This window comes from Cricetulus griseus, chromosome 4 (genome assembly GCF_003668045.3).
Source record: "Cricetulus griseus strain 17A/GY chromosome 4, alternate assembly CriGri-PICRH-1.0, whole genome shotgun sequence".
Classification (NCBI taxonomy): Eukaryota; Metazoa; Chordata; class Mammalia; order Rodentia; family Cricetidae; genus Cricetulus; species Cricetulus griseus.
In genome coordinates this window covers 159,946,633-159,967,269 of record NC_048597.1, presented here as the reverse complement: position 1 = coordinate 159,967,269, position 20,637 = coordinate 159,946,633, and the positions used below count along the sequence as shown (strand labels likewise).

The 20,637-nt window shown below is 42.9% G+C and overlaps 1 protein-coding gene across 18 annotated transcripts in view; it reads right to left on the bottom strand.

The window, feature by feature from the left end:
- LOC100768856 (NXPE family member 4) overlaps nt 1-18,052 on the bottom strand; it is a 231,962-nt gene extending 213,910 nt beyond the window's left edge. For 14 of the 18 annotated variants that reach the window (XM_035443656.1, XM_035443655.1, XM_035443654.1 and 11 more), the window contains exon 1: nt 17,792-18,052. The gene's annotated coding sequence lies outside the window, so the exon portion shown is untranslated. Of the gene's footprint in view, nt 1-15,807; nt 15,946-17,791 lie in introns of all 18 variants that reach the window. The other 4 variants (XM_035443666.1, XM_027412074.2, XM_035443668.1 and 1 more) reach the window with 2 other exon arrangements.
- Nucleotides 18,053-20,637: the final 2,585 nt, after the last annotated feature.

Genomic DNA, 20,637 nt, shown 5'->3' with positions numbered 1-20,637 from the left:
ATAGAGACAGCATTAACTGGACTCATTAGATTTTACACACACACACACACACACACACACACACACACACACAGGGTTTGGGGAGGTAGAGAAAGTTTACAAGGAAATACCATGGGGAGTTAGAGAGGAGTTGAGGGTAGATATGATCCAGATCCACTTTAAATGGGTATGAAATTTTCAAAGAATAAAAGAGAAAGGTAGACAGTTCACTTCTTACTGCCTGAGGATCAAGATGTCGAACTCTCAGCTCCTTCTCCAGCACCAGGCCTGCCTGCATGCCACCATGTTTCCTGCCATGGTGATTAATGGACTAACCCTTGAGTAGAACTAGTGTTCTAGAACAGAGCTTCCCATCTGCACAATGTTTCAAGACCTTTAGTGAAGAAAAGCACATGTTGGGGGACAGCTGTCAGGTCCGGGTAGGAGGGCAGATGAAATAGTGTTGCACTTCTATCTGTTTAACTTGGGATTAAGTACTGAGAGAACAGAGGAAATGTGTGTATCTGCCTCATGTTCACACGGAGGGGGTGGTAGGACACAAGAGCAAGGTTGGGACCTAATTGTCTTCTGACAACTCAGTGTGATGTGGTGATATTGTTTGAAGATCAGAGAGATGAAGGAGAAAGCCACAGTCACACTTTACGTTGCCAACTTCTCAGCTGAAAAGAGATGGAGTTCCTGTTTCCTCCCGCCTTTCTCCACCCAGTCATCTCACTTCCTGTCTGTCTGTTAGCTAGTGGCAAGCTCCATCCTCTTGTCCTGATCTTCAGACACAATTTATTTGTACAAATAAGATATCTCCACAGTGTGAGACAAGATCTGAATTAGACCCAAGAGCTTCCTTCCACTGCCTGTCATCTTACCCATCGTTACACTCAGGCCCAGTCTTCTCACTTGTAAAATGTATTTGGAAATACCGCTTTATAGTTTTGATGTGTTAGGCAAGCAAAGCATATCAAAGTTCTTTGACCACTATACAGACTTACTCAAACAGTCCACAGTCATTACAATAGTCATTATATAATAATGCAATGGACCTTGGGAAGCTGGCATTCAGTTGCAAGAGTTAGTGCCCCCAATAGCAAGTTACATGCCTTAAATTCATTTTCAGTAAAGTTGGGTATATTAAGGCCACCAAGCTTGGGATCTATATGCCTAAAAATATTTTATAAAGCCACAAGAATTCATTATTTTGCTTACAGGTCTGACGGTCAGCTAGGACTCTGTAGATCTAGGATAGACTGGTCTGAGTTGGGCGGCAGCTTGCAGGTATGGCTCATAGAGGAAGTGTATCTTCATGTTTCTTAGATGAGCGGTTTCCCAAAGCATGAGCTTTTCATGGTGAGAGCCAGGCATGCCTAGCATGTGCATGCATCACAACTATATATAGCCCATTTGCCACAGTAAGAAACAAGAAAGCATTCTTTTACCTCAAGGCCAAGACAAATCAAACAGTCACATGGCCGAATTCAACCCTGACAGATTTGGAAGAATATTCCTGCATGGAGGTCAATTGATGACAGTATTTATTGAGAAATTGTCTGCAGTCGATCAAAGCATTAGCTGAACAATGTCTGGCATAGACCCAAGCTACAAGATCCAGTTGCTTAAATATGTTTCCATTTTGATGTATGCTAATGGACAGATGTGGGGGTGGGGCTATAGCCAACCTGGGAGCAAGTTACCCTTGACCTCATAGTTGCTTTTTTCCCCATCTGTGAACTATATACTCAAGCAAAGAAAACTGCAGCGTTTCTCCAATAACTCAAATGCATTGATCAATTTTATAGAAAGGTCTCAACTACTTAAGAAGAAATTAGGGCCTTTGGGAGAAATACGGGTCTAATAATGACAGAGTAAGATTGAAGGTGGTGATAACAAGAAAGTAAAAGGAGTCCAGAACCAAAGTCAGATTTCAGCAAGAACTGAGGTCACCTTAAATAAGAATGACAGCCATGGGCAGGGGGTCCAATTAATTAATTACACCTTAATTGAAAAAAGCTGCCTCTGTTCTTGTATTGTCCTCACTGTCCTCTAGAACTACAGGGAGTGCTGTGGCATCTGGGGAAGGGAAGGGACAGAGCCAGTTTCTGTCTCCCTCTCTCTTCCTTCCAATCCACAAGAGGTAAGAGAAAGGTTACCATGGGATCAACAACTTCATAAATATGCAGAAGAAAGACAAATCAACCTGAAATCCAAAAAAAAAAAAATTAAAATATAAATAGACTTGTTTGTTTCAAGGATTTGCAATGAATGCTTGACTCAGTCTGAAGATTAATCAGTGACGGGTAATTATGCTGACACACATGCGCACACACATATTCATGCACACAAAGATAACTCTGGTCCCCTCTGAAGAACACAAATGCAAAACCAGTGTGGGTTTTCTGGTTCAAGCAGAAGTAAAGTCATCTGAAACTCCTCATTGGGCTTGAACGTCCTTCTCATACCTGCTTCTGTGTCTCCAGCCAGGATGGCCACAGTGGGTGTCACTGGGATCTAGGAGCAACCTCCTCCTCTTCTTGCTCTTCCTTCTCTCCATTCCTCCCCACTTCCCTTCTCTATTTTGTCTCTCCTGAATTCTCCCTGAAATTCTATTTTCTATTCCCAAAAGAGATGAGTGAATCTTCAACTCATAGACATTCATGTTCTTTCCTTCCCATGCAAGTTCTGCCATAAGCAATGAGTTAATGACATTCAAATTCTGACCCCCAGGGACTCAGCCTAGAACAAAAGCTGGGTGTGGTGGCTCACCCTTGTAAATTCTGTGCTTAGGAAGCAGAAGCAGGAGGATTGCTATGAGTTTGAGACCTGCCTGAACTACACAGAGAGTCCAAGGCCAGCCTGAGATACATAACAAAACAAAACAAAACAGACAACATTTTTCTCAATTAGGGATAGTTTTGATTTTCCAGGAACATTTTACAGTGTCTGGAGACATTGCTGATTATCTTGGGTTGGGTGGCAAACCACCAGAATTTATTGTACATAGGCCAAGGGGACTGTTAAATATCTTACAATACATACAAAAGCCCCCAGACAGAACTATATGTTCATAGTGAGGTTGGTTGAGAAACCCCAAAAGAAAAACTTGACCCAGGAGGAAAACCAACATATAAATATATTAATGGGTGAGTCCCTTCCAACTTTCAGTTGTCTCTTAGCTTTGCTGTCACATTTGAGTCATAGGAAGGAAACATATTTCCCCTAATATGCTATTTCTGAAGGCATCTTAGTATTTGATCACCCATTTAACTTATCCATCCTCCTAGCAGTCTTTATTTGAAGTAACTAGTTAATCAACCAAAAGCAGGAAACAAATCCACACTCAGCATAATAAACCACAAAAGACCACAGATTGAATATTCTATGACAGTGGTTTTGCTTAATGACCACGGAAGTGTGCCAGCTTCCTTCTGCCACTAGCATCTTTAATTCCCCATCTGTTAAATGGAGCCATATTCCCACTCACTGCATTCTTCTTCAAGGTGGACACTCAGGAAATACTCAAGGGAGACTCTCAGGCCTACTGTTGGAGGTAAGAGATTGAGAATGGAGGTGGGGGTGATTGCACCTTGATGGAGTCCCCTCTGGCTTTTGTAGTCTTAGACAGGTTCCTCACTTATACAGTGAGGATGGTACTTTACTAAGAGTCAGTTTACTAAGAGTCACTGGAGTCACTGACTGAGTGGTGCATGCAAGGTACTTAGAACAGTGCCTGGTACATAGCAAGTGCTTGAATTACATTATCCATCACCCCAAATAACCATCATGATGACCAAGTGGCCTGAGGCTTACTTGGAGAGCAACAGTAAGAAAAGCGTTCAGCAATGGGACCTCTAGGGAACACCTTTCACCACTGTTAAGACTTTCAACCTCAGCATTATTGGCATTTAGAATCAGGCCATCTTTTGTGGCTGTATGGGAATGTCTTTAGCACTATAGAATACACAGCATGAATAGAGGTCCCAGACCTCTATTCCACAGATGCAAGTGCCCTCCCCAGTCCAAATGTCTTCAGACATTGCTATGTGTCCTCTGGGATGCAAAATTAATTTAAGAATTAATATTTTAAATAATAACAATAAAAGCCACTGACAGTTATACTAACCATATGTAAGGAGTTACCCTCTGATCATCTACAACTTTCCTTTCAGCTGAATACAAAGGCAACTTGCATGTGTTGCGTGGAAACAAAGATGTTTTGAAAACAAACTCATTCTGCAAATTTGAGACTCTTTCTCAAACACCCCTCTAAGGCAGTGTGTTTCGAGTCCACACAGTGACCATGAGCTCTGTGCTGCAAATGCTGAAGAGAATGCATCCCTTCTCAAGAATCCACAATTGTGAATCTCTTGATTAATGCATATATCCCACCCAATTATGATGTTAGTATAAACTCGACTTTGGAAAGATAACAATATAAACATATATTAATCAGCAATCACAGATCTCTATCAGACTTTCGGTCAATAGGTCTTGACTTGAGGCCTCATCGCAGTTACTATTGAGATGGCTGTAAGCCAGCCGAGCATGGTCTCACAGCCTCCATTCTCCCGTCTAGAAAGAAGGATAGTGGATAGTGATAGGAGCTAATGTAAGAGAATTCTTAAGTAAATGAGAAGACATTAGTACAGAGTGAGGCACAAATGAAGTATCCAATAAATATTAGCTGCTGTTGTTAATGAAAAGAGAAAAATCAAGTAAAATAGAATGTTAAAACAAGACTAACATGGGGATGGAGAGATGGCTCATTAGTTATGAACATTCAGTGCTCTCATAGAGCACTTGAGTGTGGGTCCCAGCACTCACATGGTGGCTTAAGTCCATAACTCCAGTTTCAGAGGATCTGGAGCTCTCTTCTGGCCTCTTTGAGCATCAGACACTAAGCTACTAGTGTCTTCATCAAAGTGCAAGAGTCTTAACAGTAAGTACAAGCATACACACGCCTCAGGCATGACAGAAGTGGAAAAGCTGATAAAGAAGAAAACTGATTCTACAAGTTACTCCAGGAGAGTATCAGAAACAGAGAGTAAACTAGACTTTGGGCAAATGTGAACAGTGAAGCAGCTCGGGGATTGTGCTTTTATCTGAAAGCTAAGGTTGGGTCAGTGTTCTAGTTACTATTAACTGCATGACAAACCACCCTGAACTTAAGTGTTATAGAGTGCAACATTTTATTTGAACAGATCCTATGAGTCTGGAGTTTGAGCAGGGCCATTGATTCAACACGCCTTGGTCTTCACTCTGCTGTTGGAGCAAAGCAACTGAAAGCCCTGTCTGCAGGCTGAGATTAACAGGTTGCATAATGACATGTCTGGTGGTCAGTATCAGCTGGCACTGTCAATCCAAGCACTACCCCTAGCCTTCCTGTGTGGTTTGGGTTCCTCATGGCATGGCAACTGGGATTCAAGAGCAACTGTCCCCCAGATAAGCCTTTCAAGAGAAGCAGGTAGATGCTGCTGACCTTTCCTGACCTTGATGTCACTGCTTTCTCTAGGTCACTTCTTGATGGCAGTAGCACAAAGTCACCTTATATTGAAGAGCAGCATGTGATATGAGCTAAGAAAACCTCACTGCACTCATCTTTGGGAAACAGAATCTAGAAAGGCTAAAGAAAATGGTAACCCATGAGATTGCATAAGACAACTAGAGCTGAGGAAACTCCTGAGACTGTTCCAACTAGGACAGTCTCAACACTGCATCAGCAATATGTTTCACCCTGTTCTCTCTATGTGACTTCTCCACAGAGAATTTTCACACCTCCATAACTTACTCTCTGAATATTAGGATGGATGGATGTGGTACTGTAGGTAGCTTGCGTTGACAGGCCAAGTCTAGAAATCTCTATAGAAAGCCTGAAGCAAACAGAATGAAGAGTCTTAAGCTCTTCCATGCAGGTGCACATGGGGAAGCTAGAGAGTTCCACTAAGAAGAGCATTACATCTCAGAGCCTAGTTATTAGGTCTAGGCAACACATTCATTGGCAAAATCTTGAGATGACAAAACCATAGCCATGCATCCAGGAGACAGAGAGTCTACCACCACATATTTCTACAACCTGGAGCACTGCCAAGCCAACTCTACACTGAGTATGGATTGCTTAGTCAAGAGTGACATTGGACAGCCTCGTGCACTCATCACTCTGCTTGTTTTCATCATTGGATGACTTAGCTGCTAATCCATGTAAAACTCAATTGAGAAGAAGGTACCAGCAGAGGCTGTTCCGAGAGGCTGTGGTTGGGAGAGGAAAGAACCCTAGAGGGACTTATGGGAAGAAAGGTCCCAGGGCTGTAAATAGCAGGGATATATCACCCTCATAGTGTACTCATCTCTTTCATCCTTCGATGGGAACAAGCAGAAGTGATCATCCGCAAAATCCAGTAATGTCTGTCAAAATACAACTGACTTAAAAAAAATAACATTCCATCAGAGAACCATCCCTGCTGGGAGGGACCCAGGTACAGCAGTTACTGTCTATAATGCCCATTTGGCAATTATCATACATTGTCTCATACCTTGTTTTTCATCTCGTGTGTATTAGAAGACTGATGAATTGGCCTCATATGCACAGGGAGACTCTACAGCAGGTATGATGAGCTCTGGGAAGTTCTGCATACTTCAGATGTGCAACTCAATGTCCTAACTTCCTAGTCATTTAGTTATTTATTTTTCTGGACTGTCATTCATAAATACAATGCCACGCTTCTACCATCTTCTCCCTTACACTTCATATATATTTCCTGTCCACTCTCCCAATATAAATGAGACTGATTGCTCAAGACCAAACCAATACCATGTTCATTAAAGCACTCTCTAGACTCCTCTGAGAGTTATGTGCCTCATGCTCATCTCCTTTCCAGAAACTCCTGTCAACTTTCCATTCCCCACCCCCTCCCCACCCCACCCCCCGACACACACACCCCTTCATCAGGGTCTGCCATCTCTTTTTATTTAACACTGTATGTCTGTGCTGAGCTTTCAACTTGGCTCTGAGTTCCTGGAATAGCAGAGACCAGTTTTTGTTGTTTCCTCCATAGTCTATGCACAAAGCAAGCTCAGCTGCTAGGAGCTTCTGGTAGCTGATCCATGCCTCCCCTCTTGTCCACTCCCCATTTGATGTAGAAGAGACTTAGGGAAGGTCTGGCAGTCTTAAGCTTCACTCAGAAGCATGGAATGGGGTGAACTAGCTGCAAGACTGAATCTGAGCATTCAGGAGGCAGACACATGCTGACCTCTGCACAGACACCAGCCCATGTGCACCCTTGAAAGAGTCATATAAAAGTGTGTGAGGGCAGTGACAGGCTGCTTCCTTCAAGGAGCGCACCCAAAACATGTGTCGTTCTAAAGATTTTCCCCAGAGCCCCAGCTGGCAGATAAGAGCTAGGATGGCCCCTTGTGTATTCTGTAAGGAGACAGAGAAGTTTGGAACTGGTAATGATTATCTCATGATCTCAAGGAATGAACCACCCAAGGCTCTGCTTGTGCCATGACTGCCACCCCACATCTCTCTCCTGAGCACACCTTCAGTAGCCAAGTGTGAATGAGTAGTCCTGGACAGAAGCTAACTGTAAAGATTGACTGGTTATGCAGAGGGGTTGGGATGCTGCAGTTTCTGGGCCAAATTATAATTGATCTTGGGCAGTCTTTAGCTTACTGAATAGCCATTCCTTGCCCCCCATCCGTGTGGGAACTACCATCCTGCCAAACAGATAAAGACTTTTGGAATGTTTTAACATAACAAAATGCCAATTTCCCACCAATCAAAGATCTAAGAGTGTTGTCAGATCACATCCAAGGCCTATAGCAGAGCTCTTTCCATATGGCCTACCTGATGTCACCACCAGTGTATCTGAAAAGGGTCTTGATGTATGACTCTTTGTTCTGTCACTATAAAAAGTTCAGTGCTACCTCATCAGAACATGATATTTGGGGAGACCTGTCAGTGTCCCTAGACCATAGTCACTCATATGTGGCTCCAGAATAAGCCATGTCTTTTATTTCTTTGAGGTGAAAGCTGTTTTGTCAACACTAGTAACCCCAAAATGAGGCAGATATGGCAAACTTTGAAGGGTCTGAAACTCCAGTATCCACTTCTGTACTAAGAACAGAAAACTGTGCTAATCCAAACAAAAGGAGAGTCAGGTAGACCAGACCCCTCACTGGTGTACTTGGCTCTAATCTTCTCTTGTGCCTTTCTTGCAAAGGGGCTTGGTGAGCATTCTTCATGTAGGGTAGGGGTTGCCAATTTCTTCCATAAAGGGCCAGCAGTAAAATATTTAAGCTTTCCAGGCTATTTGATTTCAGTTAGAATTGTCCATCTCTGTCATTAAAGCATTAAAGAAGTCATATTTCAAGTAAGCATGGCTGTTCTAATAAAAACTTTTATTTATAAAAAGAGACGGAAGGCTGGATTTGGCTTGTGACCCCTGATCCCGGGCAATCTGTTTCTTAGCCTTATTTCGTTCCTGTGGCCTCACTTTGACTTCCATAACCCAACCCATTTCAATTGCTTCTCCCCTTCTCGCTCCATCTATAAGCTACACATTTATTTTAAGTCGTTGGATTTTTCCCCATGAAAATTTCATAGATTGCTCCAACCTGTACAGCTCCAGAGAGTGTTTTGTGCAGCCCTGTGGCACTTATGGCAAGTGCCACAGAGTTTAAAGTCTAATTATTTCTTAGCAGAACATTCTTGAGGGAAGGGAGCATGTCTCATGTGGCATATATTCCCTACCCTTCTCATATTAGGGCTGGGCACGTAGTATGCCCAACAGATACTTGCTCATCGATTAATTGACAAATAGCCACAGCAGTGTCTGTTGGTTCCTTATCCTGTGATAGGCTGACTGATGGCCTTTCCACAGGATGGGGATGCAGACATCTTGGGGAAGGGGGGATTATTCACTCAAGAACTTGACAGTGTTGTTGAAAAGAGGAATTTCCTCATATCCAATAGAGGCACTGCCAATGTGATTAAGTGGTGGCTCTAGAGATGAGATGATTCCGGGTTACTTAGGGTGGCCACCCTGAAATCCCAGGAAGTCCTTACAGGAGTGAAGACTGAGAAGCCAGGGTGACGTAGAAGACAGATGCAGAGACAAAAAAGAGTTTTAAAGAGCCTCAGCTATGGCTTTGAAAATGGAAGAAAGGTGTAGCTAGCAAGGCCACCGATTGGAAACTGGACACAAATTCTCTCCTTGAGCTTGTGTAAGAACCAGACCTACTGATTTCTGGGTGGAAGCCCAGTGAAAGTCATTTCAGAGTTCCATTGCCTGGAACCCTATGGGAATAATGCACATATGCTGCTTTCAGCCATTGCATTTGTGGTAACACGATGCAGAAACAATAGGAAACTAAACTAATGCTTGCTGCAAGACGAAAATGCTACATGATTAAAAACATCAAGAGACATTTGTGTGTCAGAGCTCGCCGGACTTTTCTAATGCCACAAACACATACCTAAGTAAAACAAATTAAGGCTGGAGGTATGGTTCAGGGGGTAAAGATGCTTGGCACCGGCCTGTCAATCCCCGGAAACCACATGATGCAAAAAGAGAACCAATTCTCACAAGTTGTCCTCAGACTGTCCTATACATGTGCACACTATATAAAATGTAAAGAGTTTTTAAGAGGAAAAAGGGAACGAGTGAAGGGAGGAGAGTTCTGACACACTCAGAAGTCATAGCCCATCACGGTGGGGACGGTGTGGTGGAACTAAACAGATCATACTCAGGCTTCCTCCTTTCCCTCCTTTGATTCCATCCTGGCTCCCCATGGACGGCAGTACTCAAGATGAGCCTTCTTGCTGTGCTTCATTCTTTCCGAATGTACCCTTAAAACACACCCAGTGGTGCATTTTACCATCTACCCAGGCACTTCTCAATCCCGCTGACAGGAACGTGGACCATCACAGCTCCTGGACCTGGATGCCAAACCACTGAGAGCATTTACACTCCACTCAGGACATTCTGTATACAAGCCACTCTTCAAGGTCTAGACAAAGAAGCATTGGTTGTGGAGATTTGGGTCTAAGGTCCAACTCAGCAACCTGCTATGTGACTTTGGATGAGTCACTTAACCTCTTTGACATTACTGCCCATTGACTGCAACGATTATAAGAGATCTGTCTAGCCCCACTTAATTGGCCCCCCAGTGAGGGATATTTGGCCTCTGTTCATTTAGACTTAATAAGACATGTACTGCAAGCTTGTAATAAAGCTACCCAGTGAAAAACCCAAGTGGCAACTCTGTCATCCAGATTTCTGAGGTATCTGGGACATCTCGAGTCCTCCGTCTGTGGAGGAGAAGCAGCAATCACTCCTTGGTGACTTCTCTAGCCAAAGATGCTAATGGGTACAGGGCCCAACAACAAGCGTGTATTTTCAGAAGAATGGGTTAAGAGTGTTTCTAGGGGTGGGATGGAGGGTGGTGGTTATATGCCTAGATTAATCATGGAAATCCTGTTTGTACACCCAGACTATCATTACAGCCATATTAACAGTGATGGTAATATTGATGGCATTCATTCATTCATTCATTCATTCATTCATTCATTCCATTCATTCATTTTGAGACAGGGTCTAGTATATCCCAGGCTATTCTGGAATTTACTGGGTAGCCAGGGGATGATCTTGAGCCCCTGACCTTTCTGTTGCCACCTCCCAAGTACTGGGATTACAAGTATGTCTCCCCATGTCCAGCATGGTGACAGTTTTACAAAACTAATACAATTTATCTTTTCCAATGCCAGAGAAGTCTTAGCACCCAGGGCCAACTGCATTACATTAATTTTGCAGGCTCTGCTGGGGTGGCTTCTTAATGATGTTCCTGCCAAATGTGTCCACTCTCCTCTGTCCCTTTTCCTCAGAAGTACTGCCAGCAGCCACTACTGCCACACCCTTCTTTCTCTCTACCTCCAACTCTTTAGGTTCATCTATCTACAGTTTCTCTTCTATTAGAAAACAGAACATTTCGCTGCCGGCCCATGGCTAGTCATTCCCCAGTACTTCATCGGGTTATGCCATCCTCTCTCCCCACTTTGCCTTGCACAGTAACAATTTCCCTGCCCTGCCTCTTCCCCATAGCCTACTGCATGCTCAAGTGTCTTGCATGCTAATATGTCAAAGCAAATGAAAATCTTTTGCTACATCCTTGAACTACCTACCGGATGTTGCTTCCCAACCACTGCAAATGCAGTAACTGTCACCCTCTTCTCTCATCACTACCCAGTCACCCTGGAACATCTTCCTTCAAACTCCTGTTAAATAATTAACTCAAATTACTCTCTGCGGAACTGTTCTTAATTGACAACTTCAAAGGCTCCTTCTCAGTTCCTTCTCTTCGGTGACCTCTCTGCTTCTACCATCCGCCACTCCAGCTTGCATGTTAGTGACCATTCTGCAGCCTTCTGTGTTTACGATTCCATTTTCTCAGCCTTTGCCTTTCCTCCCCACTCTCCCCAGAGGTCACTGGGTCCCACCTTTAGACTTTACTGCCCTTTTCCCCACCACCACCCATGTTTTACTGCCCCCTTTCTGATCACTGTTTCAAACTCCAGTTCTACTTTCCCAAATAAGTGCACTCTAGACATCACCCCATGGACATTCAAATGGTGTGCTGAAAGAAGCCTAAATCTGAACTCATGATGACTTCTATGAGAAAAAAAATGATGGTTAAGAAAATGGTGTTGGTGGCCCACGCCTTTAATCCCAGCACTGGGGAGGCAGAGGCAGATGGATCTCTGTGAGTTCGAGGCCAGCCTGGTCTCCAGAGTGACTACCAGGACAGCCTCCAAAGCTACACAGAAAAACCCTGTCTCGAGAAACCAATAAACAAACAAACAAACAAATAAATAAATAAAATATTAAAAAAGGGCTGTTCATGTTTTTATAGGCTCTAGTTCCAGGCTCCACTCCTCTCTGGTTTAACTGTGTGGTCCTTGGACATGCATGTTTGTGTCTCCATCTCCTCATCTATAGCAGAGGAAAATAAAATTAACTGCTTTGTAGAGGTTTTGAGCAGGTTTTAGGAGTAATGTGCTGAAGTCACATTGTTACTGCCTGGAACATAGTTTTGGTCAATAAATATTAGTTGCTATTACACCTAACTTAAATTTTCCTGAAAATAGCAAATCTTTTCTCTGTCAATCAATCTCAGGTTGTCATCCTGACTCCATCTTGCTGTCAACTAAAGTCATGCCTGCATTACATGGGACGTTAGGTCTAGACCCCTGTGGATGTAAGAATTCAAGGATGCCTAGTTCACTTACATTAAATGATAGGGAATGTGCATAAATAATCTCTAGATGACTTATTAAATAACCAAGACAATATAAAAGTTATGTAAATGGTTGTTATACAGGATTACCTAGTAATCACAAGAAAAATGTAAGTCTAGCCCTTGTTCAATACTGATACGATTTTACTCAGGCCCATGGTTGCCTGATCCTGTGAGTGTGGGATGGAAGATGTGTAGAGTCAAGTGTATTACATGCCTTGCTTCTATTTACAGCTTTCTACTTATTTTACCTTCTTGTTAGCACCACGTGTGGCCTGCCGCTGGCTGTCTCTAGTGTTCTGTCTCCTCTCGCAGACCTCCTGCACACCTGATAGTTTTATCTTCCAGAAGCACAGACTCCACACATTATTTCTCTGCCTCCAAACCTCCAATGGCTTCTTATTATATTACAAATAACGGGTATTCAAGGCCTTGTATGAGCTTGTCCTTTCCTGACACTGTTTTCTACCATTGCTCTGTAGGTATTGCACACTCCACCGAAACTCACAGTACCACAAGCTTTTCTGATGTGTCCCCTCTCCTGTGTCACTCACACTGCCCTTAAAGCCCACTGCAGCACTTCATGACCTTAAAGATGAGTCACAGCTTCTTTGAAAAACCTAATGAAAGTTTACATTTCTCCAACAGAGACATAAATGAACCAACACATTCGGGTATAATGTTAGAGGTCCATGGACTACCTCACTCCAATTTTCTTTTGCCCATCTCGGAGTTACTTTTTCATCAATAAATTCTTAAAGGAATATGAATATATTTTAGAAAACCCATTATATTATTTCCTACATTTCTGTTTGTAAGCTTTCTTTAACATTTTCTTTGATGTTATTGTGGAATGAGTTTCTAATTAAGGTTCAAAGATTATCAATATTGAAAGCACATGGGACCTGGACAAAAAAAAAAAAAAAAAAAAAAAAAAAAAAAAAAAAAAAAAACCAAAAAAACAAACAAAAAAGACTCTTGGTGACACTCCAGACCACCAAGAATAGAATCTGAGAAGCTGATGAGGGAGATCCTGGGACTTGGTCCCATGTGTTGACCCCACTGAGGACACTAAGAAGCGGTAGTGTCATCCCATGAAGGAACTTATGTCACAGAGATAAAATGTAGCAAGATAGCTTCATTGCCCCACTAGCCCTTCTGGTCATTGGCATTGGCAACAGGAGATGTATTTCTCCTGCCAACTTGCACTAATCTAGTTGGGTTATTTCTCCATCAGCACCTTCTGGAGTAGGACAGAGACTGGTATGTGCTCAGCATCTGGGTCACTGTGCTGCCCCTCCTGCTACTGACTTCTTGTTTCATACCCCAATCCTGCCATGGTGAAGAGATTTCTGCTGTATCTTGCTTTGGTACATCTTAACACCTTTACAGAGGAGTCCAGCTTGCCTGAATTATGATAGTAATTTGGGTAAATGCCTTATCACCCCTTTCTGACTGTGATGCTCTTAAGGGTAGACTAAACCAATTTCCAGGTTTGGCATACCCATTGTATTGCCTTATTTCACCCAGACAGATGAGGCCTATTCCCTCCCCCTTCCCATTTTAAACAGGCCAGAGAACATTACAGCTTCTATTTTTTCCTCTCTACCACTGGCCCATGTTGCAATTCTCACTTTTTCTATTAATCTCTTCCCAAGAAGTTCTAATGTGTACTGACCACTCCACCTTTAAAACGCTCAGAGCACTTACAAACTATTTCAAATTTTTTGACCTAAAATTATATGGCACAATGGTTTCTGTTGTTGTTGTTTTTACCCACAAGGATTCATGTGTGGAGAGGCTGGGTTCCCAGGGCAGTGATACTGAGGTTGGGGACCTTTAAGAGGCAGGGCCTAGAGTGAGGCAATCTAGTTTCTTTCCTGTTGCTGTGATAAAACATTCTGGCAAAAACAGCTTAGCGGAGGAGAGGATTAATTTGGCTTATACTTCCAGGTCACAGTCCATCACTGAGAGAAGTCAGGGCAGGGACTGCAGCAGAAACCATGGAGGAATGCTGCTGGCTGGCTTGCTTTCCTATACAGTGCAGGGCTGGTGCTCCCACAGTGGCCTAGGCCCTTCTGTGTCAAGTAATAATAAATCAAGAAAATCTCACATAGACATGCCCACAAGACAATACCATCTGGACCATCCCTCAATTGAGATCCTCCACCTCAGGTGACTCTAGGCTGTGCCAAGTTGACAATCAAAGCTGTGTAGGACATGAGGTAGCAGAGGCATGATCACTCTGCTGATGGGATTAATGGTAATTTCCAGACTGGTTTGGTTTCACAGCACCACACTGTTCACATTTTCCAGCCACTAGAATTTTAAACATGACCCAGTGTCAGATATTTGGTTACGGAAACACATAATAGGCCAAGACAGTAGTTAAGTCCATAGATTCTGTATCCAGGCAAACTAGATTCTAAAATTCCATTCTAGCTTTAAATAACAGCATGGGTTGAACTTAGCTCTGGGACTCAGTTCAACATCTATAAAACAGAAGCAATATCATATACATACATCTTGTGGTGCTTTTACAAGACTTCAATGAGATAATGCATTTAAAGCCCTCAGCACAATGTTCAGGATATATAGTAAGCACTCAGTAAATGTTAGTTTTATAGGACTACCTTGTATAAGTCAGATTAGGCTAAATTATGCTATGGTAAGAAGTAACCTCAGACATCAGTCTTGACAGAAGCATAGGCTATTTCTCACTCTTGCTAAAAATCTCAGGGTATCGATTCTATATTGCTTGGCTCCAAGAACCAGGCTGACAAAGGACAAGGTACTGTAACATTGCCAGTCACAATAGAAAAGAGAAGTGAGACCACCATAAAGCAAGAATTGGCTCTCAGAGCTTTTGCAGGAAAGTGATAACTGTCACTTCCCCTCAAACCCATTGGCCAGTCACACAGCCACACAGAGGAGTCTAACTACACTGGGACAAAGGAGGAGTAATTCTACTCTCAGACAGGAAGGGGAAGAAACAGTTGTAAGAGCTTCATTTATGTTTGGTTGACTGTTTGCAGTTATAAGACTGGCATGTCTTGGTGGCCCTGAGAAGCCAGCACTCAGTTGAAAGTGAATTCATATTGTATGGATGGATAGTGGGTGTTCGTCATGTCTCTATATTTTGAGTTGAGTGATTGAAGGAGAAACTGTTCACGATACCTGGCAAGTGTCTGAAAATGTCAACTGATAAACTGCAAAGGACCACAGGTCCCTGCTTCTTAAAACAAATGAAGCCATCCACCAGGGATATGTATTTCACCTGAGCATCTTCAAAGTCCATCTGTTATGGCTATTCTTGGTTATCAACTTGACTACATCTGGAATCAACTTAAGCCTAAGTGACTGGGCACAACTGTGAGGGTTTTCTCTTAATTAAATAATTTTAAGTGGGAGTACCCACCTTTGATCTGGATCTTCTGAGATGGAAAGACCCACCTTTAATCTGGACCATGCCTTCTGCTGGCAGCCTATATAAAGGACATGGAAGAAGGAAGCTTGCTCTCTTTTTACCTGCTTGCTTTTGCTCTCACTGGCAAGTGTATTTCTTCACTGGCATTAGCCTACTTGTTAGAGATTACAGCATATACTGAAGATCAGCTGAGACATCCAACCTTGTGGACTGAACAACCACTGGATTCTTAGGACTTTCTGTTGGTAGAAAACCATTATTGGACTAGCTGGACCACAGCCCACAAGCCACTCTAACAAATCTCGTTTTTATATTTATAAAGAGATTCATTCTATTTGTTCTGTCCATCTAGAGAACCCTGATTACACCACCTTTGCCTCAAGATATCCTATTAGATAGCTTGGCAAGATGGCTCAAGAGGATGGCTCAGTGGGGAAAGGTGCCTGCCACCAATCCTGACTATCTGAGTTTCCATCCCCAGAACTCCCATGATGGAAGAAGAGAACCAACTCTCGGAAGTTGTGTACTCTGACTTCCACACATGTATTGAGGCATGTGTGCAACCTTCTGAGACACATACACCCATGCAAGCAAAATAAACAAAATACAATGTAATCAAAATTTTAAAATGATTTCCTATTACTTTTTCTTGTTGGTTTTCTGTAGAATTTGTAGTGCCAATACCAGTTTTAGCTATAGATCCACAAACCCAAGGCCCATGTAATTCTTTATTTTTCTCTTAACAGCAATTGGGGAATGATGCCTTTGTGTTACCTCAGGGATAAGCATGTACCCTGTGAATCTGGGAACCAAGTAGATCTAGTTTGTGGAAGGTGGTTCTTTAAATAAATACATGTCAAAGAGAGGTATCTGTAGCCTGGAAGTGTAAATCTCTAAAGAAAATAAAACTTTATCCCCCAGGGAACTTTTCGGTATGTCTCTATAATTATTCATTATCGATTGTCAAGCCCCAGTTTTATCCCTAACTTTGAAGGTATTTCTTTCAAGTCACTCTCAATTTTGAAACTCACAGTTGAAATTCCTTCCTGGGGCACATTCCTGGCCCCACTCCTTCTGTAGCTTCATCAGAAGCTCACATCCCTGGAGTATTTCTTCTGCCAACAGCAGATTACACCTCTATTGGGAATCAGTCGCTTCTCCAGAGCTTTCTTCCTCAGTCAGCAGTGATCATATGTTTCACGTGACCTGGCCACCAAGTCCTCCCTGCTCAGCACTAGAAAGGGATTTCCAGTGGGGCAGCTCACTCCTTTCAAGTTCTCTCCCTACTCAGGGCTTACACTTTTCTTTAGAATCCCAAATGGGATGTGACGAAGTCATTAAAGCTGCTGGTCCAGGGACTATGGGATAGTCTGGAGACCCATCAAAGAGTTCCATGAAAGGGAAGGATGCCGGCCTATTTACTCACTCTTTCCTTCCATTCTTCCTAACTTTCTCCATTTGTTCTTATCAATATTTCTACTGAATTATATGTCAATCAACTTTTGAAATGAATCCCTTTAGCCACCAGCTCTTTCACAGCCTGCTTTTGATGTACACTGTGTGCACTCAAATGCTACATGCCTCTTTCCAATGCAAACCAGTAGCAGGTCATACTGCAATTTAAATGCACTTACAACTATCGTGCTGTCTGTTACAAATCAGGAGAGCTAGAAGAAAGTTCTCTGCTTTGTTTTTAACTTCCACATCTGTGGGGTTTAACATATGTTATAACACATAGAAAGTGTCCATTTGAAGTTATGATGAAAGTATGAGGGTGTGGTGTCAAACAACCAGCAAAGCCAGCAAACTTTCAGAGCGCAAATTTCTATACCCACTGCTTCCACGATCTTAGATGATGCACGTAATTATTCTCTGCCTTAGTTTTCTCACCTATAAAATGGCTGCATCAGGCTTCATTGGAGATAACATGAACATTTAAGGTTCCTTAAGCAGAGAAGGATAGAATATAGGGGACCAGGTACTTATAAAATTGTTGAAAGGCACGGGGAACAGACTCTAGCCTCAGCCAATATTAAGAAGTTCCAAAATGCCATCACTTTACCAGCCAACTAAGAGGGCACTTACATCTGCCAGTCAGAAAGCGGGGGAAACAGGAGGCCACTGTCCAAACTTCTGAACGCAGGATCACATCACCACAGGAGTAGTCCAAGAACACGGGAAACGAAGAGATTTGAAATCTGCCATTACCACCGCTGACTCCAGAGTCAAACTGTTAGACCATCTGGGTATATATCAGAAAACCGAATAGCACACTTCAAACTCCGTATCACCCTACTTAGCTCAGTGAGGAGTTCCGGTTCTGACTTCCAAATGGATGAATCAAAATCACACGAGGACTATAAGCTGCAAGGCATTCTGGGAACTGTAGTTTTTAACCAGCCACTGCAGGATAGGAAGTAATCCTGGAGGGGGTGCAATCGCCATTGACCACGACCGGCCACAGTGTGCTGTATAGGAGTTAACTGAGACTGATTATGTAAAGTGCCTTACATAGTGCCTGTTTACATAGGGGGCATCTCGTAAATGTTATCTCTTGTTATCATTTTGCCAAAGAAGACCTGTCATGGTAGTTCTGATGGTGATTGCTACACACAGTTTCCTGAGTGCTATGGTGGGTGTAAGTATCCATCCAGTTCAATCCAACAGCCTCATACAGTGGGACTCTGTTATTTTTGGTACAGGGTAGTGACAGAGTCCGCATCCCTCTTTGTGTTCCACATTCCTGGATTTTTTTTTTTTCAGATGACTGAAAATGAAGGCGATAATCCACTTCCTGCCTTCTGATGGGATGCTGAACACGCAATGGGTTGCAGGATAGCCTAGCTTCCTTGAATGCATGGGCTTGCGGTTTAGACAAGTTTTGTGAAGTCATTGTATAGATATTGGCCAAGGCACACCGTTTGCAGGTGCTTCATCTGATGGCTCTGAGGCTGGGGCTTGTAGGTGTGTGTGGCACATGCCCATTTCAGCACCTACATTCTCCCCGCATTTCCAACACCTGACTTCTTCCCCCAGAGGCCATTTCTGGTTCTTCCTCTTCTTCAGGCAAATCCTCTCCTATGCTAGGCCATATATATCAAGGGTAGTCAGGCTCTTGAGGAATTTTCTGCTTACGTAAGGCAACAGTTATGATGCTTTCGAACAAAATAGAGGGAACAAGCACTGTTGTGATTGGAAGTCACAGAACATGCCTTACAGTATAAAAAAAAAATACAAACTGAGATTTGAAAGCAAAATGGGAGTTTTCCAAGTCAAGTGAACTTAGGAATCAGTATAATCCATGGAAAGAAAGGCATGTACTAAAAACATGCCTCCCCACAGATTAGTGGTTATAAAGATAGATAGGTGAACCTGAAGTCTAATTTCTGTTCTCCTGATTATTGGAAGTGCACTGAAATCCAATTTGACCTCCAGAAAGGCATTGTTTGCCCTGAATATGGTACTTGCATTGTCAGTCTGGGTGCTCTGAGGTCCATGGACAAGCTGTAAACAGGTAAGATACTCTAGAGTGATGAGGTGTTCTCCCTGGGGTTTGGATCTTGAATGGATTGAAGGAGCCTGAAGCTTTGGTTTATTGAAGTGATGGTAGGCTCTCCACTGCTGGTAGTTTCTGTTACTTGGGCATCTGTCTTTTGTGAGGTTGTATCTGCAGGTTTTGCTCAATTCAATGTGATAGGCCATGTTTCCCAACAGCTTTAGTTTTAGCCTGAGTCTCTGTGGCTTGCAACTCAGGAACTTTATGGAATAGAAAGGACAGGCTTTGAGCCCATCTAGAAATTTTCAGACATACTTGCATGGGCAATAGGATAGGAATTGGAGCCAATTTTAGCTGCCACCCCCAGGACAGAATGCTATATAGATTGTTTATGTATTTTTGCCTTGGGGGGGATGGGCAGAAAGATACATCACCATAGATATTTCACAGGATATGATTACACGTGATCTTTATTGTGTTCATTGTGCCTTCTGATGCGTTCCAGAATTTCTATAATAAACTGTAATGGGAAAAATACTAATAAAAACAATAAAATACATGACTGTTCCACCTCATAGGACCGCTGTGAGAACCAAATTAAATAACGTGTGTGAAAACCCCTGGGAAATGGAAGGCGTAAATGTGAGTGCATCTGTCTATGTTTGGAGCTGGTGCTGTTTTCAGAGTCCATCCTTGGTAGGCAGGACTACACAGACACAGCCTTGCCCCTAGGCAGGCACAGCTAGGGTGCTTTACCTAATGCCTTTTGTTTATGGATGTCTCCCAGCACCATCACTGCTTCCAGGGGAGCTGTCAAAGTGCTGCCTGTTAGGGATGTCTTTGATGCTGGGGAACTAATACCACCTATGTTCTTGTTCCAACATGTTTGAACTGAACCAACTCAAAAGAGCCATGGCATGTCCTAGAGAAGTCTCATGGAGCCAGTTGCAGCCAAGAGAGTCTTCTCTGGAACCCTTCATTCCAGCCTCTGTATTCATGCTGGTAGAGCTGGACAAGTCTCTGTATCCAGAGGCCAGAATCCTGAGTTACCATCAGCTACCACATAAATAATACTTGGAGGAACTTCAAACGAATGCTCTTTGAGAGGTCTTCTTTGACAAGGCCCTTGGAACAGTAGCTGCCTATCCTGGGTCCTATTTAGGACTGGGGAGGCTGATGGTTTCTGGGACCTAAAATTAGACTCTGACATCTTTGCATGAGCCTTTTGAATTGTGGGCATCCTTGAAAATCCAGGCAGATTTATCCACGAAGGTAACAGGCAATATTGAGGATGTATCAGCAAGCAATTAGCGTTAAGGGCAATTTAGAGACATTCAACTGATGAGTAGGCAGCTCAACTCAAGTTCAAATCCATCTCTATTTGTCCTTAGACCTTGAGGAAAAATTAACTGTCTTACCACTTGCATCCCCATGC